This window comes from Pyxicephalus adspersus, chromosome 3 (assembly GCF_032062135.1).
Source record: "Pyxicephalus adspersus chromosome 3, UCB_Pads_2.0, whole genome shotgun sequence".
Taxonomy (NCBI): Eukaryota; Metazoa; Chordata; class Amphibia; order Anura; family Pyxicephalidae; genus Pyxicephalus; species Pyxicephalus adspersus.
Window position 1 is genome coordinate 64804551 of NC_092860.1, and position 12617 is coordinate 64817167.

Below are 12617 nucleotides of genomic sequence, written 5' to 3' on the forward strand. Positions count from 1 at the left end.
AGTAATTTGCTTTTGTTCTTCCAGCAAATCAAGAGTGAGGTTAAAATAGCAAAACTGGTAAAGTATGCTTACAAAACGGAATACCAGCTCAATCTGGTGGTTGATCTAGAGTAAGAAAAAATACAGTTTCCACAAGTGCCTTGAGGTGGATTTCAATCGCAGTTCTTTTTGAGCTAGGTGGAACAGATGGGTACAACATTTTTTAATGTAGACCAGAAAAAAAATAGGTGAGCTACTTAGGACCTTGGTGAGGAGGACCTTGATCAATGAGGGAGGTCTTGTTCAGCCGATTGCCTGCCAGAGGAGAGAGCCAGTGTAGAAGCCTGTAACGCTTTAACAAAATCAGCAGCTTCCAAGGGGTCTTTAAAAAGTTGAGCTTTTTTGCCCAGTAAAAATATTTTCAAGACTGCCGGGTACATTAGTACTAAAGTGTATGTACTTTTCATCAAACTAAAAGTGTCAGGTCGACACGCCCATTTCCACACCCACTTCACCTATAATCCCTCCCAAGGCCGTCCCACACCCCTTCCATCTCCAGCCTACCACCCTCCCCCAAGCCCTCCTATATTCCACTCTCCCCACCCATGCACCGTCTATTGTCAAGACATGTCCTGGCATGTCCAGCCATGTCCAGGCATGTCCAGGGGATTTTGAAACAATTTAAGATTATGTTTAATACTGTAGATAAAATAAAAGACATCTTATGTGCGTAAAACAAATTATCTTTATTTACTTTGCTCAACGTTACATCTATTTATCACAGTAGGGTATGCATGTTTGATTGTAATTACAACAATGCAGACACAATTGTTTCAATCGCTTTGCTACATAGTCACGTACAATGCGGTCATTTTTTTTAAAATCGTTTGTGAATGTTTTTATTACATTTTCAAAAGGCATCCCTTTAGCAATTCAATGTAAGATATAGATGCAGTAATTGCCGCTTATTTTGATATCCTTTAATCTTAGAATTTTGCGATAAAAATTGCATGAATTCATCAGGAAATATTTCATTTTCAGGTGATATTCCATAACTATCAAAAAAATAGACGAATCATTCAAACATATTAAAATTAAAATCCATTGCTTTTCCCTCTGATGCTATCTATCCGTGTTTACAATATAGGCCTCCGGTCTGTCGATGACTTTGTTTCCTGGTAAATCACTCCTTGGAAATATGCCTTTAAAGATGCGCGGGGCATGAAAGTCTGATTTATTAACGCTGGTAACTTCATAGTTATTCATTTTGTTGAAAATCGTACAATACTTCTCTTACGTTTATTTATTTCAATAATATTCTCATTAATTGAATACACAATCATGTTAATAGGTTCCGCAAATCTAATTTCAGCTCTGAGATTCCCGGTTTTTACTAGAGAAAAATGTCCACCAGGTTCTTGATCAGACGAAAAATCAAAAGCGAATAAAGTGTAACCGTTTAAAAATTCTGAATGATCCACCGATAAAGGGTTGTCAGCTTTTTGCTTGCCCGAAATATGTACGAGGGCCATATATTCGTGAAAAGCTGAAGCGCCATGAAAACTAGGTGGAAACGGTCTTGCAGGTATCTGCCGTCCATCCAAATATAAGGCGGCATAATTTACATTGTAGTGGTTGAAGCACAATGGATTTCTCTGGTAATTACCCGAAAAGGAGTCGTTGTCCGCTAGTATTACAGTTCTTAGAATGTTTCCGAGAAAGAGGTTTTCGTGGTTCGATATGCGCGTGCTGGCAGGGATACTATACACTTTAAGAGATGCTCGACCGACGGAGTACTTTGCGTTGGCTGTCAACAGAGCGCGACTGTAGCCTATTCTTACAGCGGACGATACTTGAACTATTTTGACATACAGGGAAGTGTATTGTATTTGTACTTTAAATTGGGTACCTTCAGCAGACATAGGGCAGAAGAATCTTTGTTTCTGGTCAGCTTCATCTTTAGATCTAATATGTTCAGTATCAGCTTCGGTTGAATAAATATATCGGCGTAAATGGGGCCCATTAATTCAATGCTTTTAGAGTGTACCGTATATTGAGACCTCTCGATGAAACTGTCATTACGCCCATCAAGAGCCCAGCCATCATGATGACCAGCGGTATCTTTATAGAATAATACGGCTGTGAATTGAGCCGCTAAAGTTTGTGAATTATAATTTATTAGGGATTCGATATATGCTCTATACGTATAAAGGTTGTCACTTTGTGAAATCAAGGTGTCACCCAATGTTATGTCCAGCTGATTAAAAAGGCTAGCTATAGGGTAAATAATAAGACCAACACGGGACCCGTCAGCTATGGGGGAGTTATCAGGGTTAACGATTCGGCAAACGACGTATAACAGCGTGGTATTTAGGTCGTAATAATATTTCCCGCTCCCAGAGATGAAAAACTCCAACGGCGCATTGTCCGCTAGTGCCGCAATTGACTGTACCTCTACATAAAGCGATTTTTCAATACTTGTCTGCATGGGTGGTATTTGAAAGATATCCAACTGTGATTTGGCGTACTTGGCAGAGGCATCATGTACGAAAGCCATAGCTGGCAATTAGAACATGTCACCCGGCGAACGGTTTCTTGCTTTCTGTCACCGAAGATTCTTAGACGTTGCTATTTTATTCATAAAAGGGGGAAGGATGAAGCCGTCAAGACCATGTTTTCTTTTCCGCTGTTTTCTAATTTGTACAACACCTGAGCCTTCCTGCTCATGCTTAGGTCTATATATTCTATCCATCGGCTGACGATGCTGTGGCGACAACATCTCTGGCGATGTTCCTAGCCGCTGTTTTTACATTGGGTTTTACAAGGGCCACACCTTTCTTGAACAGAGAAACTACCCTACGGAACAGACCCCGAAATAGTCCAGCGATGCCGGCGCCGTGCATCAATTCAGCGCCGTGGAAACCATCCAAACCACGGCCGGCTTGTGTTATGTAATATTGGGTATATGCAACCGGGTCGCCGTACACTCTCTGGGACAGCATTTTTAATATGTCGTCACCGCACGAGGTCTAAAGTGTCTAAAGTAAAATCAAACAATCGTTTTTCCGTATTTGAATTTACCAAGTTCAGCTTGATCTGATAGTATTGAAATTGTAAGGGTGTCAAAGTGTTGTTTGCAGAGAACCTCAGTGAGGTGATAGGATGGTACAAATGCTAATTTGAAAAGCTCATCAGGATCTGTGATTATACTGGTGTGCAGCAAGTTAGACCACTGACCAAACCTACCCCACAAAGAGTTTAGGAAAAGCTTTGAAATTTATCTTTTTGTGATAAAGATTAATGGCGTTCGTTCAGCCACCGTAAAGCGCGTCACGGGGGTCCAATGGTATTGGGAACTTCATTTTAAGGAGAAAGTCTTTGACCCTTTCATCACTTATAGTCATTTGGTTCCACTTATGCTCCCACATGACACGAATTGTAAATCTGTATCTCTGCAGGTAACTTTTCTTGACTAAGAAGGCCTGGTACAGCTGTCCGTATGTAGAGTTAGTAACCTCATTGCTGTCACGCTCAATATAACATACAGGACAGTCGTGGTAAAAACACCCCTGAAATTCAAAGGCTGTGTGTGGGCCATTAACCAAAGCATAGCCGTCCAAAAAGTATTTCCCAACCTTCTTTTCACCACCCTTTGAGGCGTGTTGTATATAAATGCCTTCTGCATGCTCGATGTACATGAGCCACTGGATAGCTGGTGTGGAATATCGTTTCTGGATCTTCTGATACTAATCCGCCGGTACGATGGCTATGGTCTCTGCAGGAAGGAATTTAAATCTGTACATAGCCATGCATATGGAGGCCAGAGTGATAAGCTGGAAGGGGTCAAAACATTTAGTGACTATTTTACCTTTCTTTTCATGTTTAAAGTATTGTCTTACTTTTTTTTTTAGTCATAGACATAATCGTGTCTCTGTAACACTAACAAGCCTTCTCAAGACTTCCACATTCTGCTTGCAGTAAGCTTTTAGCTGTTCCTGAAAAATAAAGGTGTCATTTTTATGTTTTTCATACCACACCGTGAATTCTTTTTTCTAATTGGGCATCATGTAATCAACACCGTTATACCGTGCGTCGGGTATCGGTCCTATGTAATTTTAATTTTTTCTTCTGTATTGAAGAAATGGGGGAAATGACCCTTGGTGCCAGAAAAGCCCATAGCTTCAGACAGCTTGCTGAGTTTCATAGGTATGAAATTCAAAGAATCTATAAATCCCATTTTAAAATCATTAAGGGACACGTACATTAACCGCCCGCCTTGATTTACAATTTCAGTTTTTCCTTGACCAACTACTGGACAACAAAATAAGTGTCATACCTTCCTGCATTATGCGCTATGAATGTGTAACCTGAAAACTTACCGCTGGTTAAAAACTGGACAAAGTCTTGCGCTCAGGTTTTTCCGCTGAATTCCCAGGAAGTGTCACCGTATAATGTCGTTCCAAAAATGTAATTGGGTATGTGTACCTGTCTCTTGCATGCACTCAAAGTCATAGAAGATGTATTTCTCGGACATTTGTTTGGGTTTGTAAGGCTGCATGTAACAGATATGCTCGTCAAATTTGTCAAGACGAGCCCCGCACACGCTACAGGCCAGGCCGTTACACCTATGTGTGTCCCCGTTGTCTATATATCTGTAACAAGAGCCACAAAACGTTTTTTTCTTACAAACTGCACCATCACTTGCTGCCAAATTTCTGTGTATTTCAAAGCATTCATTTGAACAACAAAACACACGACAACACAGGCACCTTGGTTGTTCACCCTGCTTTTCAACACAGTCTGCCTGATGACAGGCTTTGCAAAACTGATGTCAGTCATGGCCATATTCATGGCCATAAACAGAGCAACATCTCTCACAAAAGAAATCGGCTCCAATAAATGCTTTCACATTTTTAATACCGTAAAAATGTTTTTACATGACGTAATATATAGACAGTCTTTTCTCTGACAGGAGTGTCTGTATGATAATATCGCCACTGGCCTCTGTTGTGATACAACACTTTAATTGTAATGTTTAAATAATTTTCAAATAGTACAATGTCGCTAAAAGAAACCAAATGAGCTTCAGGTAATTGCAAATCTTTGTGCAACTGCTGGGCTTTATCCAGCAACACTGCATCACTTACATCTGCCCCCTCCAAAGTAGTATACACACTAGCTAGCAGCCAGGCAGACATTAGTGTTGTAGTTGTTAAAATCATACAAATGTTTTTTTTTTATAACCAATTATCCGACTATACACAACTGCCCCCAGACGCCTTCTTGTACTACCGCAACGGTTCCTAATAACAATAACAACAAGTTTAAGAGAATTACCTGCTTTGCATTCAGTGTTGCTCTGTAAAGCATTAGCGATATTGTTCAAAAATGTTTCAGCGCTAAACCCCTCTCCAGACTGTCCCAATGAAAAAACAGAGTCAAACGTCTCACCGCCATCTAGTCTCAACTGGATAAAATCACCCGGTTCTGTATCCCTTAAAACTCAACCTAACAATGATTGTACAGCAGCGTGTATTGCATCAACAGCACCAACAAATGAACAAATGGCATCCAGATTAACAAATCTAAAGTGATTGTTGTACAGCAAACTATTTAAATTCACTAAGTCATGCTGTTGATGAAAAACATGCTCTAAATCAACTGTTCTATCGTCAAGGTCTTCAGAGGGCTCGTTTGTAGCGTCTATATGCCCGGGCGAGTGGTCAGATTGGCGCCTGTGATTTGCGTGAAAGCAGTCTGTTTGCACAGTCGGTAGACGGTGCGTTTGTGACCTGTGTGGGGGTTTGCTCATTGCGGGAGCATGACGGCGTAACCGCTTTGATACCACGGTGCCTTCTTTTTTTTCCAAACGTTTTTAGACCGCTTAGCCGCAATGTACATTTTTATAGCCCTTTTTGATTTTCTAGATCTTTCTCTCACCAGTATTTTTTTGTTTTTTAAGAGACTTGCTCCGCCAATCATTTCTAGTCAAATCTTACGTGCCATTTCTTTTTCAATAGCATCAAGATGTCTAATTAGCTTTGTGTATTTTTCATGCACATTATGTATTTGCTGGGCGTTAATTTTGTTAGGGCTGGTAAATGCTTAAAGCATAGAGTCTCTTACACAACATTTTAAGAAATTTAGAACACGTAACATTTTGTTGTTGTAACGACCGAGAGAACTCAATGCGATGTATGTATTTTCATCCCAGCATGATGAACAATTGTTAATAAGTGGCTCGTGTGAGCAATTGCTGATACACGTCTGCTGTATGCTGCCATGCAAATGATGGTCCTCTGGTGTATTGAATGTGATTCGTCTATTCAAAGGACTCGTGTCAACAACAGGTGTGGATGTGCTGCTGCATGCTGTTTGGCAAAAACCTGAAATGTGGTTTATAATGCACGCTGTCTCACCATCCTGTGGAGATCTCTGTTTTTGATCAATAATTCCAGATATCAGTGATAACGGTTCTGATCGCCTGGAGCTTGATTTCTGTTTCTTTGTAACGCCAATTTTTGAAGCTTTCTCTTCTTTTGCTGTCAATTTAAAAAGTTAACATTAGAAACATTGTATTAAGTATTTTAAATAGGTTCATTACAATAAAATAGCGTAAATGCTTTATTTCAACTTCTGTGCATTAGGACAATTGATAACCGGCCCTGTGGAATTTTCATTTAGTCGGCTGCTGCCTGCGCTATTGCATGTTACTGATACGCCTATCGGGCCTGTATTTTTCACAATCCGCGCAACGCTTAATGGCGTTGGAACATCTAAAATTAGGACGTGAGAACATTACCACGAGAGATATACATTTATAGCTATCAACACCTTTATTACAGAGAACATCAGAACGTCTTAACCTTCATCTGTGTTTTCTTTGCACGTCCTCTAGTCACATCTGAGGGATATATTTATTTTTTCTTTACTGTGGGTTTTAAAAAGAGCATTAGAACAAAGCAGACATTTAACATTAGACTACATCAACAACACAGATAGGACCCATTGTACCTTACATCCTTTAGACCGGTCGAGCTCTTGATCTAATGTGTTATTCGTTGGTGTTGTCAGATCAATAATGGCTTGCAGCGCATTCTCCTTTAGCCCCTTGCGATGTTCAGAATTGGGTGTGTCCGACACCGCCGTATCGAAAGACACGTTATTTTCCATAGTCGTTGCGCTATTCACAGTCCTTAGAACGTTATCAGCGCTAGCTCCTAAAATTAGAACGTGGCAACATTGTCATGATCAATATATAATAAGAAACATCTAAACTGTTATTATGTACACATCGGCAGCTCTTACCGGTCATTTGAGATGTCGAAGCACAGACTCCCGATTCGTCTGAAAGGATCAGCAAAGTGTTATCTCCACAGGCCGTCTGAAAGAGTTGTGCGTTTTCGGGGTATGACACAGGTGTTTCAGGAATAACATGTGCATGAAACTAGACGCCTGTTTTTTTAAAGACTGTGTACAAATAAATATGTATAAAGTAATACCAATAAATCATAAAATTATAATAATTACTATCTGTTAATAGTTACAAAAATCTTTCAAACAAAATATTATATATTTTTACCTTAAACACGTTATCAGTAATGACAATCTGTGCTTTTATAGTCTGTTTACAGCATAGTAGCACATGGTAGGAAGAGGTAGGGGGCTTGTGTTCTGCTGTGTCAGAAATATGCATATGTGGATCTCAGGATAACAAGGCTGCCTTGAAGACATTATGTTGGTATATGTTCAGGACATAACCAATACGATCAACAAAATACAGACGTTAGAACGACTGCATAAAAGTAATATGACCTCAGACGTGTTTGTCAAATTGACAAATCGCCAGGAGACACTTCCGACAACTTTATGATATAGCCCACCAAAAGTATAGAAACAAATATCGTAAATTAGACTATCAGTATGGGGAAAAGTGTGGCCGTCTATTAGCAAGGGGGCTCCACCCAAGACCCGCAGCTGCATAAATCCCATCTATTCGAAATACAAAGGAGACAACACTTGTATACCCCGGGAAATACTAAAAGTGTTTCAACAGTACTATTCTGACCTGTATAATATCTGAAATACATCGAATTCTACCTATCTCTTAGAGATTATATAGCCTCTACAGCATTGCCAGAACTGGATCCAGCAGTGTCTACTAGTTTAGAATCTGTTTTTACGGAGGAGGAAGTGTCTTCCGCAATTAAACTTACTCCTGCAGGCAAAAGCCCAGGCCCCGATGGGTTCACCCCTAAATTTTTTAAGTTACATGCAGAAGCTCTTGTTCCATTTATGACACCGGTGTTTTCTTCCATAGCTGATGACACTTTTTTCCCCGCTCAAAGCCTTGAAGCACATATAACAGTTCTCCCCAAACCTGGTAAAGACCACTCACTATGTTCGAACTATAGGCCAATTTCCCTAATTATTGTGGACGCAAAACTTTTTTCTAAATTGATAGCCAACTGGAGAAAGCTTTCGATAGGTTGAACTGGGCCTTTATGTATCAAGTGCTAAGCCAAAAAGGATTAGGCCCACTCATGATAGCCAGGTTAGCTGCATTATACTCAGCACCCAGGGCTAGTGTGAGAGTTAATTTTTATCTGTCAGAACCTTTTCCCATTCTTAATGGCACTAGAAAGGGGTGCCCGCTGTCCCTCTTATTATACGCCATAGTAATGGAACACCTGCAGTGGCCCTGCGGAAAAACACAGATGTCAAGGGGATCCAGATTGGAAAACGCCAGTGTAAGCTGTCTCTATTTGCAGATGATCTGCTTATGTATATTTCGTCACCTCAGCTATCTATTCCGTCAATTTTAGGGGAGTTTAACCAATTTGGGGAAGTGAGCAATTTTAAAGTGAATTTCAATAAATCTGAAATAATAAATGTCTCACTCCAGCCAGATCAGGAGAAATTTATTAAAGAACACATCCTTTAGACACTGCAATGAAGCAAGTAAATATCTAGGGATCTTAGTTTCAGCAGATACTACCAAATTGTTTCATTATAATTATGAACCACTACTAAGTAAGTTAAGAGCGGACCTGGGAACATATGATTTATTACCTCTTTCTTGGTTTGCTAGAATAAACACTCTCAAAATGAACAATCTGCCCAGACTGCTGCATATTTTCCAGACGGTCCCGATATACTTACCGCCAATATTTCTCCCTAAAATGCAACAATTATGCAGATTTCCTATGGAAAACGAAACGTCCCAGAATAGCTTTACGCTATCTTACAAGACCTAAAGCTCTGGGGGCCACGGGAGTCCCAGATATCAGACCTTTTTACAGAGCGGCAGTATTAACCCGTATAGTTGACTGGTTCCACAACGGAGACAGGAAAAGCTGGGTCCTTTTGGAAAATTTCCTATCTCCCATTGACCTTCGTTCCCTACCATGGGTAGACAGGTCTGTCCTTCACATACAGCAGCCACTATCAAATTTAACCTCAGATCTCTTGAAAGTCAGGGATAGTCTCACCAGGGTGGGTCATGTGTCAACTAAGTTGGGACCCATGACTCCCATATTTGATAATCCAGCATTCCCCCCGGGGATGAGAGTTAGCAAATTTTTATCTTGGACGGCCCAAGACAATAGACATGTATACAGCATACTACAGAATGGGATGTTTCCTCCCTTTTCGTCCCTAGACGCCGAGATGCAGAGGAAGCCTAATACATGGCTATCCTATAAACAATTGTCATCTTTTGTATCAACACATCTCAACACACACACCATATACAGGAGCCATACAGCGTTCGAAGTATTGCTGAGTTCAACAAGTAGGCCAGTCCACGTTATCTCCCAGTTGTACGAAATTTTGGTTAGAGTATCTTCTTCTACTAATGTCCCTACTTACACGAAATATTGGGAAGCTGAAATAGGAACACCTATTTCCCCACCGGAGTGGGGAAAAGCATTTATACTGACTAATCAAATGGCACTCCCCTGCAAGGCCCAGGAGAAAAACTATAAAATCATCTCCAGATGGTATTTATGCCCAACAGATGTTCAGCGTATGTCTCCCTCTTCCCCCGACAGCTGTTGGCGCTGCCACACTCACCAGGGTACTATGCTACATATATGGTGGGAATGCCCGGAAATTCATAGCTTCTGGGATCAGATCACCGATATTTATAACAGAGTGACTGGCTCAGATTTAAGAAACACACCTAAAATATCTCTACAATAAATTCTTCCTGGGTCTATAAAGGCTACTAAAAGAGATGTTCTTAGGCACTTCCTCACAGCGGCCAGGACATTTATCCCTAGAATGTGGAAACAAACCACAGTACCATCCATGAGAGATTGGCTTCTAGAATTAGAAAAGATACAACATATGGAATTACTGGTTGCAGAGGATGAGAATATGATGGAGAAGTACAAGTTGACATGGTCTGCGTGGGACTGGTTTAAAGAATCACCCCAATTTAAGTCGCTCTAGCCAGCCAGAGACTAACAGAATGGTTAGGCGTCGAAGAGAATGGTCCTAGCACTGTTCATCCTCAGATCTGGCGGGTAAATGAGTAATTGGCTAGTCATTCCCTATACCTAATCCTACACCCCCCCACTCCAAGGCTTCCCTATCTGTCCTCGAACTGTGGGCCATAAGTGCTTCCCCCGTCATATCCTAGATAGTTAAAGAGAGCAATGATGAGGCTCCTGCGGTTTACTATTTACTGTTACTGTGCGAAAGATATCTGTTGGTAAGGTTTACATGGATTTTCAGTTTTTACTACATTCTGCCACCAATTTTATAAGCCTTTTTCTGTTTTCCCTGCTCTCCCCTATGCTTTTCCCATACCCCTCCCAGAACCCTCCCTATAGTCGTCCCCAGCCCCTATATGCAATAGTTTGTGTATGAAAAATTGGCACGTATGTTATGAAGTTCTTCTGTAACTATGGGTATTCCTTTTTTTGTATGTGTCATTTTTGTGTTAATATATTGTTGAAACTTAATAAAAACGATTGAAAGAAAAATGTAAAACATCAGTGTATATAAAGATTGATAACACTGGTGAACAAGTTTTTAACAAATTTTTTGTTGACTTGAATTTTTAAGCTTATTTAGACTAAAATAAGTATGCTGATTCTGAAAGAGGAGTTAGTTTTCTTTTATCACGTCAGGTTTTTTTCTCCACCGCCTATATTAATGCAAATACTGTAGCGTGGATTTATATAGGCTATTCATTTACACGCAAAACAGTGTGGTCAGAGGTTGTGCGCTGCTCTACGTAGTGGATAACAAAATTTATTTTTCCACTTACACATGTATTTCCTTTCTTTCAGATCATGTCTGGCTCTGTTGTTTCCCATCGTAAGTGCCTAAACTATCCTGATTCATTTTGTTATGTCTGTGGCAGTTTCACCAATACCAGTCAAAGGGCGAACATCAGCACATTTGTAGAGCAAGCCTATTTGGCATATTTCAAAGATAAACTTGGTGATCAAGGTATGTCCTGGGCCACTCATAAGGTGTGCAAACAGTGCGTGAGGGTTTACGGATGTGGACAAAGGGAACACATGATTAGGTGCCATTTAGTATACCTATGGTTTGGCGGGAGCCAGGGGATTATTTCAGTGACTGTTACTTTTGTATAGTGAAAATTTCAGGATGTAGCAAGAAAAATAAATTAAACATAGTATCCTAGTCCACCATCGACTATACGCCCAGTGGCTCATTCAGATGAAATCCCAGTGCCGGTTTTCCTTACTACCCTCTCTTGAAGAACATGATTATGGGGCCGAACTAGGTAATAACAATAATGAAGAGTTTGAAATTGAAGAGGACTCTGTTCATAAGGGAATTGATAAGCATGAGTTAGGTGATTTGGCACGATTTGGGACTATCAAAGAAGGATTCAGAACTCCTAGCATCAAGACTGCATGAGAAAAACTTACTTAAAAAAGTAACAAAGGTATCGTACTTTCAAACCAGTGAAATTGCATTTCTGCAGTACTTTAGAACTGACAGTGGCTTTGTGTATTGCCATAACATACCTGGTTTAATGGAGGAATTGGGAAATCCAATCTACAACTCAACTGAATGGCGACTATTCATCGATAGCTCAAAGCAGAGCTTAAATTGTGTCCTCCTTCACAATGGCAATATACTTGGGTCAGTCCCAATTAGCCATTCGGTTTCTATTTGTGAAGAGTATGCAAACATAAAGAGAGTGTTTGAGTTGTTGCAATATCACAAACAACCTGGGTCATCTGTGTTGACCTTAAAATGGTATGCTTCCTTTTTTGGTCAGCAACGTGGATACAAGCATCCCTGTTATCTGTGCATGTGGGACAGCAGAGCTCATGAGAGGCATTGGGTGGAAAGGAATTGGCCTCCATGATCTGCCCTAAAACCGGGTAATCCAAACATTCTACATGAGCCATTTGTTGATAGAAAGAATAATATATTCCCGCCTCTGCGCATGAAACGGGGTCTGATGAAGCAGCTTGTTAAAGCTTTGCCAACTGAAGGAGACTGTTTCAAGTACCTCATCTTAACTTTTCCTAGCTTGTCATTTGAAAAAATAAAGGCCGGTGTGTTTGATGGTCCACAGATTCGGCAGCTCATCAAAGATGTACATTTCATCAGGACAATGTCAGAAGTCGAAAAGAATGCTTGGT

General features: G+C 40.4%; 1 long non-coding RNA gene across 1 annotated transcript; it reads right to left on the bottom strand.

The window, feature by feature from the left end:
- Window positions 1–3869: 3869 nt before the first annotated feature.
- LOC140326411 (uncharacterized) lies at window positions 3870–8947 on the bottom strand. Its single transcript, XR_011919868.1, has 2 exons — window positions 7288–8947; window positions 3870–7199 (listed from the first exon to the last, which is right to left on the bottom strand). It is a non-coding gene; the product is annotated as an uncharacterized lncRNA (long non-coding RNA).
- Between the last annotated feature and the right edge of the window lie 3670 nt (window positions 8948–12617).